Below are 11,604 nucleotides of genomic sequence, written 5' to 3'. Positions count from 1 at the left end.
CCCCTGCTAAAAAATGCAGGGGGGCACCCTCCTAGGGTAAACAAACCCCCCCTCCCGCTACCCCCCGTGTGGCCGTTACCTCATAAATATTTCTTCAATCCGTCGATGCCGGGTCCCCGCTCTCCCGGCTACTGCTGCTAATAAAAAGTGACACTTGGAAAATGGCTGCCCCCATACAGCAGACAAAAAAAATGTCTGCAGTATGGGGGCAGCCATTTTCCAAGTGTCACTTTTTGTATTAGCAGCACTGCAGCAGTAGCCAGGAGAGCTGGGACCCGGTGCAGACAAAAGCGCCGGCGGCAGAAGACAGTGAGTAATAATAGTCCCGCAGCCCCCTGGAGCCCCTGGGGCTGCGGGACTATAGTTATGCCACTGATAGGGAACCTTGGGCCCTCCAGCTGTTATTGAACTCAGGGCCATCTTTTCGTATGGGCTTAATGGGCACTTGCCCAGGGGCCCCAGGTGTATAAGGGCCCTATGCTGATATCTGAGGATCCCCTTTTTCCAGAATTTTTAAAATCGGCCCTGGGGGACTGGAGATATCCAACTTCAAAGCAGCAGTCCACATCCGACCTGTTAATTGCACTTCCCAGTCATATTTCTCAGGTTCTCTCTGACAGAGTTTTTCTGAGAGTATATTCCAAAAGTTGGGACTCTCCCCTTTCTGCTCACACTAGCAGGTTGTCTTTATTATTCCCAGAACCAGAGATATCAGCCTTCCACAGACGGTCCCTGCTCCAGCTCCAAACATCTGGTGTACAGTTTTATATATTTGTCAATGGATTGCTCTGGCTCCTGATCTCTGATGCCCAAGTCCCAGCACCTCCTGAAAGTTGGGACTCTAGGTTTTTATACTATTGAAGGCTTATGCTGTGTACACACGGGGGCGATAGGGGCTATAATCGCTGGGAATATGGTCGCAGGCGACCATATTGCCAGTGATTGGGAGTGTGCGCACTCCCGTTTTCTGCCCCATTGTAATCGCTGGTCGCAGGAGCTTGTGTACGCACCTTAAGAAATCTATTTCCAGATAATGGTGATATCTGCAGTCAAATAAGCTGCACTTCCACCGGAAAATGACGAATATTAAGCCCACTCCATTATCCAACCCTCCCCTGCTTATAAAACACCCCCTACCTTCCTGGAAGTCATTTACAAGGGACCCTTCATTCAGCTCAGTGCCCCCTTCCACATGTTAGTGTTCTCCCTCCCACCACCTGTGCAGTAAAGGGGTAATTAGCAGAAGTTAATGCTCCAGGTCCTACATGTTGAGTGGAAGATAGAGCACCCCCTGCCACCCGTGGGACATCAAAGCTGCTGCTGATAGCACCCCCCACCCGTAGGAGGGGAGAATGGGTAAGGGCCCCAGTGCATTGCTTTGCCCAGGAGCCCACACTGCTGTTAAGACGGCCTTGATTGAACTTCATATCCCAGCATGTTCTGCTACAGCGTTGCTATTTGGTCACGCTAAAACTGTTGCAAGGCATGCTGGGATGCCTTGTCATTTGTTTTCGGCCCAGGAAGGTCTCCCCGTCACATAACATTTGGTAGACAATTCGCAAACCCCCGCTGCAAGTACCACGAATAAGCATCACTAACAGGATTGGAGGGTTCTCAAGTAATGTATGAACTAGTCTCCATGGTTTATAGTGAGTGCATGCACACAGCGTCTATTCCTGTAGTCAGAGGCATAGCTCACGGAGCTGCTGAGTACACACCCACAGCGGCAAAAATGGGGGCGTGGCCTCGTGACAGCATTGTGAGTACAGGCCATTTTCCCTTTCTGCTAGGCCATGCCCTCAGTCAAATGTTGGGAGGTATGCAGACCCCCTGTGAGAACGCCTTCGGCAAGTATCACACTTGCGTTTTCGCGGGCAGGGGATGGATGGGGCAAACAGGGGGTGGTATCACTGGAACGCACAGAGTTTTGTGAGCGTCCCCATGAAAATGCTGGTGACATCCTCTTGCAAGGGGATTTGGGCAGTGGGGGTTAATTCATGAAGGAGGTAGGCCACGTTTACCCACTTGCTGGGCAGCGAATATACGCATATATACACTGTTTGTGTGTTTGTGTGTATATGTGTGTATATGTGTGTGTGTTTCGTTAATTTCATAATGACAATACATTATTTTTCTAAATAAAGTACAAAGCTTCAGATGCCCGTTTACTGCCCAATGGTGAAGGCTGAGCACCTGTCACAGCATTTACACACCGTGCAGATTCTACAGTCATTGTTCCCCATTATTTTATATTATATACAGTATTGATACATTTCTTTGCACGCATTCCTTGCCTGGGGGACTCACAGGTGTGAGGGTGGCCTGAGAGACTGCTACATCTGTGATTGGGAGCAGGGTTCGGGGGCGCGCATGTGTTGTTCTCAGCCTGGGAAGCGCGCCCCCGTGCAGAGAAGCAGCTACAGGATTAGGGGACTCACACAGTCACTGACAGCGGCCGCTTGATCATGGGATCCTGATCCTGCAGCACCGGCGCCCACTCACAGGAGTCACCAGTGCAGGTGAGAGACCACACCATGGATGCCTGTAAGGCGGCAGTATGCTGCTCCTCACCACCGTCCATGATCAGTACCTTTGCTGCATTCCTATTGTGGTGCATGCAGGCTGTAGGCATAGTAACCAGTGCTCAGGACTGGCATATCTATGTGCTCAGAGCACACATGCTACAGTATATAATAACAGCGCAGGGAATGGTGCTGTGTGCTCCTATGCTGGCCATTTCTGCAGTACAAAGGGGGTAATATAAAGGACCCAGTATTAGACCACCTCCTCCCCTCTTGTCAGTGCAATTAATTCCTGCAAACACTGCAATCTCACCTGCCATCTAATTATGCTGACTTGTTAATTAGATGGTGATGTTTTATGTATGTGTGTGTGTGTGTATGTGTATATATATATATATATATATATATATATATATGTGTGTTGTGGATTTGCCCTAAACCAATGAAATTGATAGTGCAGCAATGTAGAAGTGCCAGCACCTATGAGACAGTCTTGTTTTTGTGAAAACATCTAGGGCACTTATGTATTATACATCACCCCTGTGCTGCTGCTGCTGTTGTTGCGCCTTTTAAATGCCTGCTAGACTATAGGTGTTCTTCATTTGTTGCTTGGTTAAAGCCTGTTATTGATTCCATTGATTGCTTTTGTGACATATAGATGTCCCTACCTCTGTGCTTATCTTGTACCTACTGTAGCTCTTTATTCGTTAATTTCCCCCACATCATACTACTAATTAAAGGAATCCTGTTTTACTAATTGTATTTGTATAATTGTATAATGAGTAAGATTAGATTGGGGGGGGGGGGGGATTTAAAATACACTTTTAATATTACTGTTAGCTTAATTATTCTGTATTATGAATTAGTTTGGCGTGTTGTTTTAATCACTGGCTACCGAAACCTAATGAAATGAGTAGTTTGACCACCGATGGTTAATTACTAATATTAGTGAATTCCCCTCTGAATTCTCCCAAATCCGATAATTCCATCCAGCATAAAAACATGTTTGTGAAAAATTCATCAGAACTATTATTGATGCCACATATGAGTGTTTGGGCCGAAATGATGCGCTTTACTTTTCTGCGTTAGAAGTGTGATGTCACTTGTGGCATGACATGGTTGCCTGTTTTTTTTTCCCTCAATAATAATAATAAGTAGATAAATGTGTTACCGCTAACCCAGTTTTTGTCGTTAATTTTACCATAAATATCAAGTACTGCGTGAGATCCTACAAAACATTTCTTGCACAACATAATGTGAGTCTCCTCTCCTACTGTGCACTTTAATGTTCACAAACCCACTTCACCCTACAAGTTGTTGAAGTTCCCCTCTCTTTCCCGTTTTCCGTACTACGGTACTTCTCTTCCCCCTCCCCTTTAGGAATAAATATGATATCCTGGCAGTGGGGATGCCAGCGATCAAAGGATAGACCTAGTCATCCTGATATGGACAATTCTAACATGGGCTCCGTTAGAATGCTGACCTCCTCCCCCTGGGTGAGGATCAGTTTGTTACCAGCAAGTTGTTAGACAGTCATTAGGTCGACATACATGTAGGAAGGTCAACATGAGTCTAGGTCGACAGGGTCAGGTCGACAGTCAAAAGGTAGACATGGGATTTTTCAGTTTTTTGACCCGAATGTTGACATTAAGACAGGTTAAAGTGCGCCGTGTCCCCTCGCATGATGAGCTCACTTCGGGCACAGTGCCTCTCTAGGATCGGCACACTTATTTATTCTCCCACCACGTGGATGGTAGGGCATGAAATACCGCCTGTCATAACATCTTGACCTAATGACTGTCTAACAGCTTGCTGGTGACCCAATGACCGGTTCCCCTACCCCTCCTTACCCTATCCCTCCCTTGCTAGTATCCCGCTGCCTAAACCCCACCACACAGCCTTACCCTAACCCCACCTACTAAGTGCCCTGATTTTCTTTTTTTCCTTTTTTGTGCCAGCAACAATGTTTTGATTTCTGATGATGTTGACGATTACTATCTATCTATCTAATCAGAAGGATGACTTTAATGAGTGATATGTTTCTATGATGAGATGTGTGAGTATATATCAGATTAAAGATCTTTGTCCATAGATGTGCAGAATTATATTGGTGTTGTACTCAGTTGCTCATTTGCTTATTTTGGAGTTATGTGGCAAAACTTCCACTCGCCAATCACTTCCATCACCATTGAGATCTTTTAAAATTAGACGGTTGGAGAACTCTCCTTGTGCACCTGATGGCTGACCTAGAACATGTGACCTTCTGGGTGGTCTGGAAACTGTGACAGTACTACTGTGAAAAGGGGTAAAATGTTCTGTCCAGCACACCTTTGCATGGTTTTACCTGGCACATCCGTTAGTTGGCAGGTGATAGACTCCCCACTGACTAGTGATCTGAGCTCTTGTGGTGGGTTCTAGGCTATGGAAAAAAACACCATAAGGGTTCCCCTTATCAAAGATATACACCAAAGGTGTGAGGTGGTGTAGTGTTCTTGGGCTCATACGTTATAAATCCTGACCAATCCCCTTTTTGATGCATTTTGACAAATTATTATTATTATTGCATCCATGTTTTTAAAGCTACCAATGTACTGCAAATTATTGTCCTGGTCAGATTTGTACATTTCCAGCCCATAGTATCGTACTAATTTCCATTACTCCCGGAGGAGTACACTTGGTATAGATGTGAGTGATCCCGTGGCCTGTCAAGTCTCATCTATTTGGGGGAATGTAATGACCAATGGCTTTTTTACAGCAAGGTTTAAGCATTGATATTCTTTGAAGGTAAAGCCAGCCTGGTTTTGTCTTTAAAAAAAAAATGATTCTCATCTTGTACATATCCCTGTGGTGTGTGTGTGTGTGTATAGGGATTACAGGTGGTCCGGAGGCCGGCAATTAGACTACCGATGCATCCGAAAGGAGGTAATCCCGACGGATGCCAGGTAAGGATATTTACCTCCCTACAACCCCTAACCCTCATTTCTTGCAGCCTAACCTCCTTCCTTGTGCCTAAATCTAACTCCATACCCCGCCACCAAAAACCTAACCTCCCCCCCTTCTAGGTGACCAACCCTAACCCCACCTCCCCGCAGCCTAACCATAACCTTCCATTCCCCGAAGCCTAAGGGCTATTTCACACGCTCCGGCTCCTGCCGGGCGGCGAAACCCCGCACGGCCAAGAAGCCGTGCCGCACTCAGGAGTTTAGAATGGTGGGGATGGCCACGTGTGAATGGACACAATTGTGTCCATTATTAACTACGGTGTGCGGCACGGCTTCCTGGCCGTGCGGGGTTTCGCCGCCCGGCAGGAGCCGGAGCGTGGTAATAGCCCTAATGCTAAGTCCCCCAATTAGTGCCTTAACCTAACCCCACCCCTTCCCCGGCCAGACACTAGCACTGGCCACATACTTAACACTTGGGAGCCCAGTTATCAGTATTCTGGCGCTAGCCTCCTAAATTATTTTAGGATTCTTCAGGCAGTAGTCTAGATACCAGTTTTGGTATGCCTACGCCTGAATTTTTGGGATGGAAGGGTAATGCAGCTAATCTTGTAAAGTTTTTTACATGAGCACTATATGAATCTGCTGTTCCCTTTTAACCACTGAGATAATAGTATGGTACTTACATGCCGTGGTAAATCTCCAGCCAGTCTCGTTATTCTGCCTGGTAATTGTGAGCGTGGAGTTTTTATATCACAGCCTCCGGGGTTCTAACAATGTCACAGATCACAATGCAGTCACATAACATCGTTAAGCAAACATTGATGATCAAATACTAGCTGAAAATTAGGGACAAGATAAATACTTGTCTTCTTCATCAATGCATAATATAGGTTACCTGATTATTATTCAGAGAATATAGCAAGGGCATAGCCAGAACTTTGTGGGCCCCATAGCAACATTTCTAAGGGGCCCCAGTCTCAGTGCTTCTAGATGGACATCTCTTTGCAGCAGATGCTGCTTTTATACCAGGGTTGCCTACCCTCCCAGATTGGCCGGGAGGGTCCTGGAAATCTGGTCCCCCATCCAGCCCCCGGGAAAGGTGGGCAATCCTCCCAGATTCTGCCTCACCCTCCTGATCTCCCCAGCAGTTGCCCGGCCGCATAGTTGAATCACCGCGATTCGCGGCTATTTTCCGGGAGGGGGCTGGGCTAAATATGAAAATAGCGCCATTTAGCCCCGCCCCTCCACGAGGCCCTGCAAATGTGGGGGATTTCCAGTGCTGGGGGCGGGGCTTGATGACATCTACATCAGGCCCCCGCCCCCACACGTGATGCTGACAGTTTCTTCTCCGGGCTTCTCCCGGAGAGTAGAATTTAAAAGTAGGCAAGTATGATTTATGCCCCATAATAGTGCCCTAGTTAATTTTCTGAACCACTCTATAGTAGTGCCTTAGTTTATCTTGTGAACAATAGTGGTACCCTAGTTCACATTTCATTTTAAGGCTGCTAGTACACATTCTGCCACACACTAACCGCAGTTCATATTACAGAATTGTCCTCATACATCTTTGCTGCAGGCGGACCAAACAGCCCTTCTTAGCATACCAGGTCATTTGAGGCTCTGTATAGTTGGGTGTCTAATTAGAACATGCGCACAGAGTCTATTCAGGGTGACTTCCCCCCCCCCCCCCCCTTCCCCCTCCCCCCGCCGCGGGACACTGCCGGCCGCAGGAGGGACGGGGGTACCTCCAAAAAAAGGAAAGTTCCCGCGATAAGTTGGGAGGTATGCTTCTATATCGGTGTGCAACTGAGTCTCTGAATCTGCATACAAAGTAATACTGTGCAGTGTATGCAGCTGATGTGCTTCATATACAGACTCAGTCGCACACAGAGATATAAAAGTGTGCAATATAAAACTAATCAGCACAGTCTCCTGAGTATCCTAGTTGCATCATGCTGCATATAAAATACATTTAAAAAAAAAACAATGCTAGAAGAGGTTAGGGGGACATGCCATCTGACTCGCAGCAGGCATCTCCATCATCATGGCGTATTGACAGTGTCCCCAGTTCATTTTATGCCACGCTGCAGTGCATCCACTTCATATTATACCACATCACATTTATGCAACATTTTATTTTTTTATGCAGTTCATTTTAAACTACTTTACAGTGAGCAGATCCAGGGACATTTCTAGATATACAGTACAGTACCCCAGGCCCCAAAGCAAAAGTCTGTAGGGGTCCCTATGTATTGTATAACACAATGTTGAATAAAGGACAGGGAAGGTCTCCATAGCAGCTGCACTCCCTACACCTATGGTAGCTACACCCTTGGACTAGAGGAACAGTTTGTCAATGTGTTTATATTAGGTAAGGCTCAAAGGATAAGTAATACCCACAAGACATTTTTTAGCTGACTGTAATGTGTTATTTTGCTTAACAGTTTAATTAAAGGTAATCTGTGAATGTCCTTGTAGTACATTACCAGCCACTAACGTCAGATCAGGGGCGTAACTTCCAGTGACAATGGAGGCACCTGCCTCTGGGCTCCAAGCACTGAAGGGGCACCTCCATGTACAGCAGGATCCAAATGTGACTGCTCCTTTTCCAATGGAGCTCTGCAGCACGCCCACATTGTTAATTGGCTCTATCTCAGGAGCCCTGCTAACAGCTGCTGTAAGGGACAGGACGACACCTACTCAACCTGCGCTGTATCAGGCAGCGGTGCACCTAGTGCTGCTGGACCGTGAGAAGGGACTCACTGGTGAAAGCTGATTCTGAATGCTCGTGATTCTGATCCTGACACACCGGCCATTCTCACATGACGTACCTGGAGCCCTGCCTATTCACTGTGGGCTCTGGGACACACAGGGATAAGGTTGATAGGATGGGAGTTCTGTATAAGATGGAATGTTGTCCATAGCAACAAATAAGATTACATTTCTTATTTAGCACCTTCTAGAAAACAGACTCTGGTCGCCATGGACAACATCCCATCTTCACTTGAACTTCCATCATAGTCAATTTACCTCCCACTGTGCAGGATTCTCCAATAACCCCCACCGCACATTGCCAGCATTAGCATTGTTAATAATCGCATATGCAGTAACATATGCGATTATTAACTCAAAGGCGATGGCCGGCGGGTTACCCCCTCCCTCCCTGCACCCTTACCCAGCTGTAAGGGCTCCGTTTCCTCCTCCCTGCACCTGGAAGCTGTGCAGGGAGGAGGAGGTCTCTGGTCCGGGCAACACAGCAGGAGGCTGCCCGGACACAGGTGAGGGGAGAGCGGGGTGGCGGGGGACTCGAAGGGAAGCCCATAGGCTTCCATGGGGTTACGCCATCTAGAACTGGCGTAACCCCCCGCAGCGAAGCCCTGGCGGTGGGGCTTTGCTGCATATGAAAATGCGGTAAAAACCCAGAAAACAGGGTTTTTACGGCATTTTTAGTTTGGTGAATCTCGCCCAATATTTGTTTCGCCTTTTTTTAAGGAGAGGGTCGGGGGGGGGGGGGGGGGGTACTTTAAATGCACACAATGCAGGTTAGGAGATCTATTGGGCAGGAACTGATGTAAATGATTACAGTATTCTCTCTGTGTGCCTAATTTATCACAGATTGCTAAACTGAGATAACCTAATCTGGTCGATTATCGAATGACAGGAAGTGCTACTGCGACGGTAATGGTCCATACATACAGATGTAGCGCCTCTCATGTAGCGGGGGTCTGACAGTCGGATCACCAACCGCCGGAAGACACTTGCGCGTCCCCTTCTGACAAAGCTCTCCATCGGTCCCCACCACCTCCCCGCACCCCCCTAACCCTGACATCACACTGCAGTGGAGGTGGGCAGGGTTTCCATCCCCCCCGCCGCCGAAAAACTGTGAGACACTCCCACGTCCCAGTCAGATGGACCGGCCATCCACCAGCAGAGCCTGCTTCTGATTTGAAAGGAATGGCAAAAAAAAAGCAGATAACTGTACACCTGAGCAAAACAATGCTGCACGGCAGGTGGTGCAGATGCAAAATGTGCACAAAATAGGTACACACTAGACTATAAATCATTAATTATACGTACAATATTGACATTGTTAAAGATATTACGTTCATATAGGCCAGTGTGCACGGTCAATATCGTTAACAATGCGCATGCCAGTGGCTCGTTACCGACTCCCCCTGTAGTCTGTACATGCATCTCAATATGACAATATCACCAGCACTGCATGGTCGCAGCAGGGGTGGTGATGTCGCTGAATTATATCGGTCAGTGTGTAGGTGCAATATTGTTTTCCCTCGGCACCAGTGATCGCTTCGGGAATTGCCCATTGTGTATCCAGCATTAGAATTGGGTGGGATATGTCCAGATTGCATTCTGCATTGCAGTTTAAAATAACTTTTGTGGGCTGCATGCAAAAGCAGCCAGTATTTACCCTGAAACCAAAAACTATAAGTACATTTGCTCCCGTTTTTTTTTTTTTTTGCATTCCTTCCAAATCAGATTCAGGCCTCTAGGCTACCTCCAAACTGTCCCGATTTTGGCAGGACAGTCCTGTTTTTTTGGGCACTGACGCACCTGCCCTGTCCCTTGGTGTTGATGAGGAGTTGGGAGGGCCCCTCACTGGTTGCACTACTTTAGCGGAGCAACTGTGTCTTCTCACATCAGAGAGGTAAAAGGGACGTGTCCAGCAGCTTACAGAAGACTGGGCGTGCCCCCACAAGATGTGACTCACCACTGCTGCGTTCCCCGTGGTCACCCCTTGATTTCGGGTCCCTCTGTCCATCGGCACAAGTTTGGAAGGTATGGAAAGTTGGGAGGTATAATTTCCATGTGTGTTGTCTTATTACAAAGGGGACAAAAATACCCCCCCTGTGCACATCCTAATAATGGGCCTGATTCAGACCTGATCGCTGGACTGCCAGAGTCTCCCCCTGCCCCTGTGCACACACATGGCGATTAACGCCTGTCAATCAAAACTTTTAGTTGGTGTTTGGCGTCACGCATGTGTGCTGCGGCGGATGCGCAGTCATTTGATCATTGATAGGCTTGCAAAAATGCACAACACTGATCAGGTCTGAATAACCCCCTGTATTTGCCATTGTGCTTAAATAATGGCTGTACACACTGGGCGGCTTTGAGCGGAAAGCCGCTCAAACTCAGTGTTTTGTGCGGCTTTCAGCTCAAAATCGCCCAGTGTGTATGGGCCTTTAATAGGATATCCCTGTCTGTGTGAAGAGGCGGAATATAGGTGATGAGGAGGCAAATAACCAGCTCATTATAACTTTCCAAATACAGATATGTACCCTGTATCAGAGCATAGCAGAGGGGGGAAATCCCAGAGTGGCACCCCTGTGTTGGCTCCTGTGCATGCTATTGTCTAAAAATGAATGGCCCTCAAGCTGTTGTGAAACTACACCTCCCAGCATGCCTTGCCATAGTTTTAGCATTCCCTAATAGCAAAACTGCGGCAAGGCATGATGGGACTTGTAGTTTCACAACAGCTGGCAGGCCATAGTTTGGACATGCCTGCCATAGAAGAACTGTTCCTTGTAAGATGCATGGATATATAATGACCAATGACCTCCTGCCCTGGACACACCTATAACAAGAAGCAGAGCCGAATTTCCCATTAGGCACGTGAGGCACCGGCCTAGGGGCGATGCATGTTTGGGGGCGGCACTTGGATGCCTGTGATAGTACTGTCAGCCCAAAATGTACCAATAACTGCAAAATATCCACTGTACTGTACTATATTCCATCTTAAATAGAGTGTAAATGGATAGGACATGCAGATACTGCCCCTATAAACTGTCCTACTTAGTAAACATTATTGTTGTGCCTAGGGGCGCCCTCATCCCTAAATCCGCCCCTGACAAGAAGCCACAGGTGCTGGTAATCAAACAAACTTTGATCACATCTTCTAGATATCCAGTCTGTAATAGAATCTCTATGGGTACGAACACGACAGCTAGAGCCAGGTGATTGTTCCCTTTGGCAGCAGAGCTGCAACCAGTTACATCTTTGTTGATGCAGAAAATGTGTCTGCTATAAGACTCCTCTTGGGCCTATTTTACGCTCTGCTACACCTACACTGCAATAATAAGAATTGAAGCGTTAATTACTTACATTACTTAGTATCGCAC

The 11,604-nt window shown here is 47.2% G+C and overlaps 1 protein-coding gene across 1 annotated transcript in view; it reads left to right on the top strand.

Annotated features, from left to right (window-relative positions):
• Positions 1 to 2,361: 2,361 nt before the first annotated feature.
• Positions 2,362 to 11,604, top strand: part of ELMOD1 (ELMO domain containing 1) — a 107,621-nt gene continuing 98,378 nt past the window's right edge. The window contains exon 1 of the mRNA XM_083169996.1: positions 2,362 to 2,519. The gene's annotated coding sequence lies outside the window, so the exon portion shown is untranslated. The remainder of the gene's footprint in view (positions 2,520 to 11,604) is intronic.

The sequence above is a fragment of the Crinia signifera genome, chromosome 2 (genome assembly GCF_055691185.1).
Source record: "Crinia signifera chromosome 2, ASM5569118v1, whole genome shotgun sequence".
Taxonomy (NCBI): Eukaryota; Metazoa; Chordata; class Amphibia; order Anura; family Myobatrachidae; genus Crinia; species Crinia signifera.
Note: the sequence above shows the minus strand (reverse complement) of the source record. Positions and strands in the feature narration are given on the sequence as shown.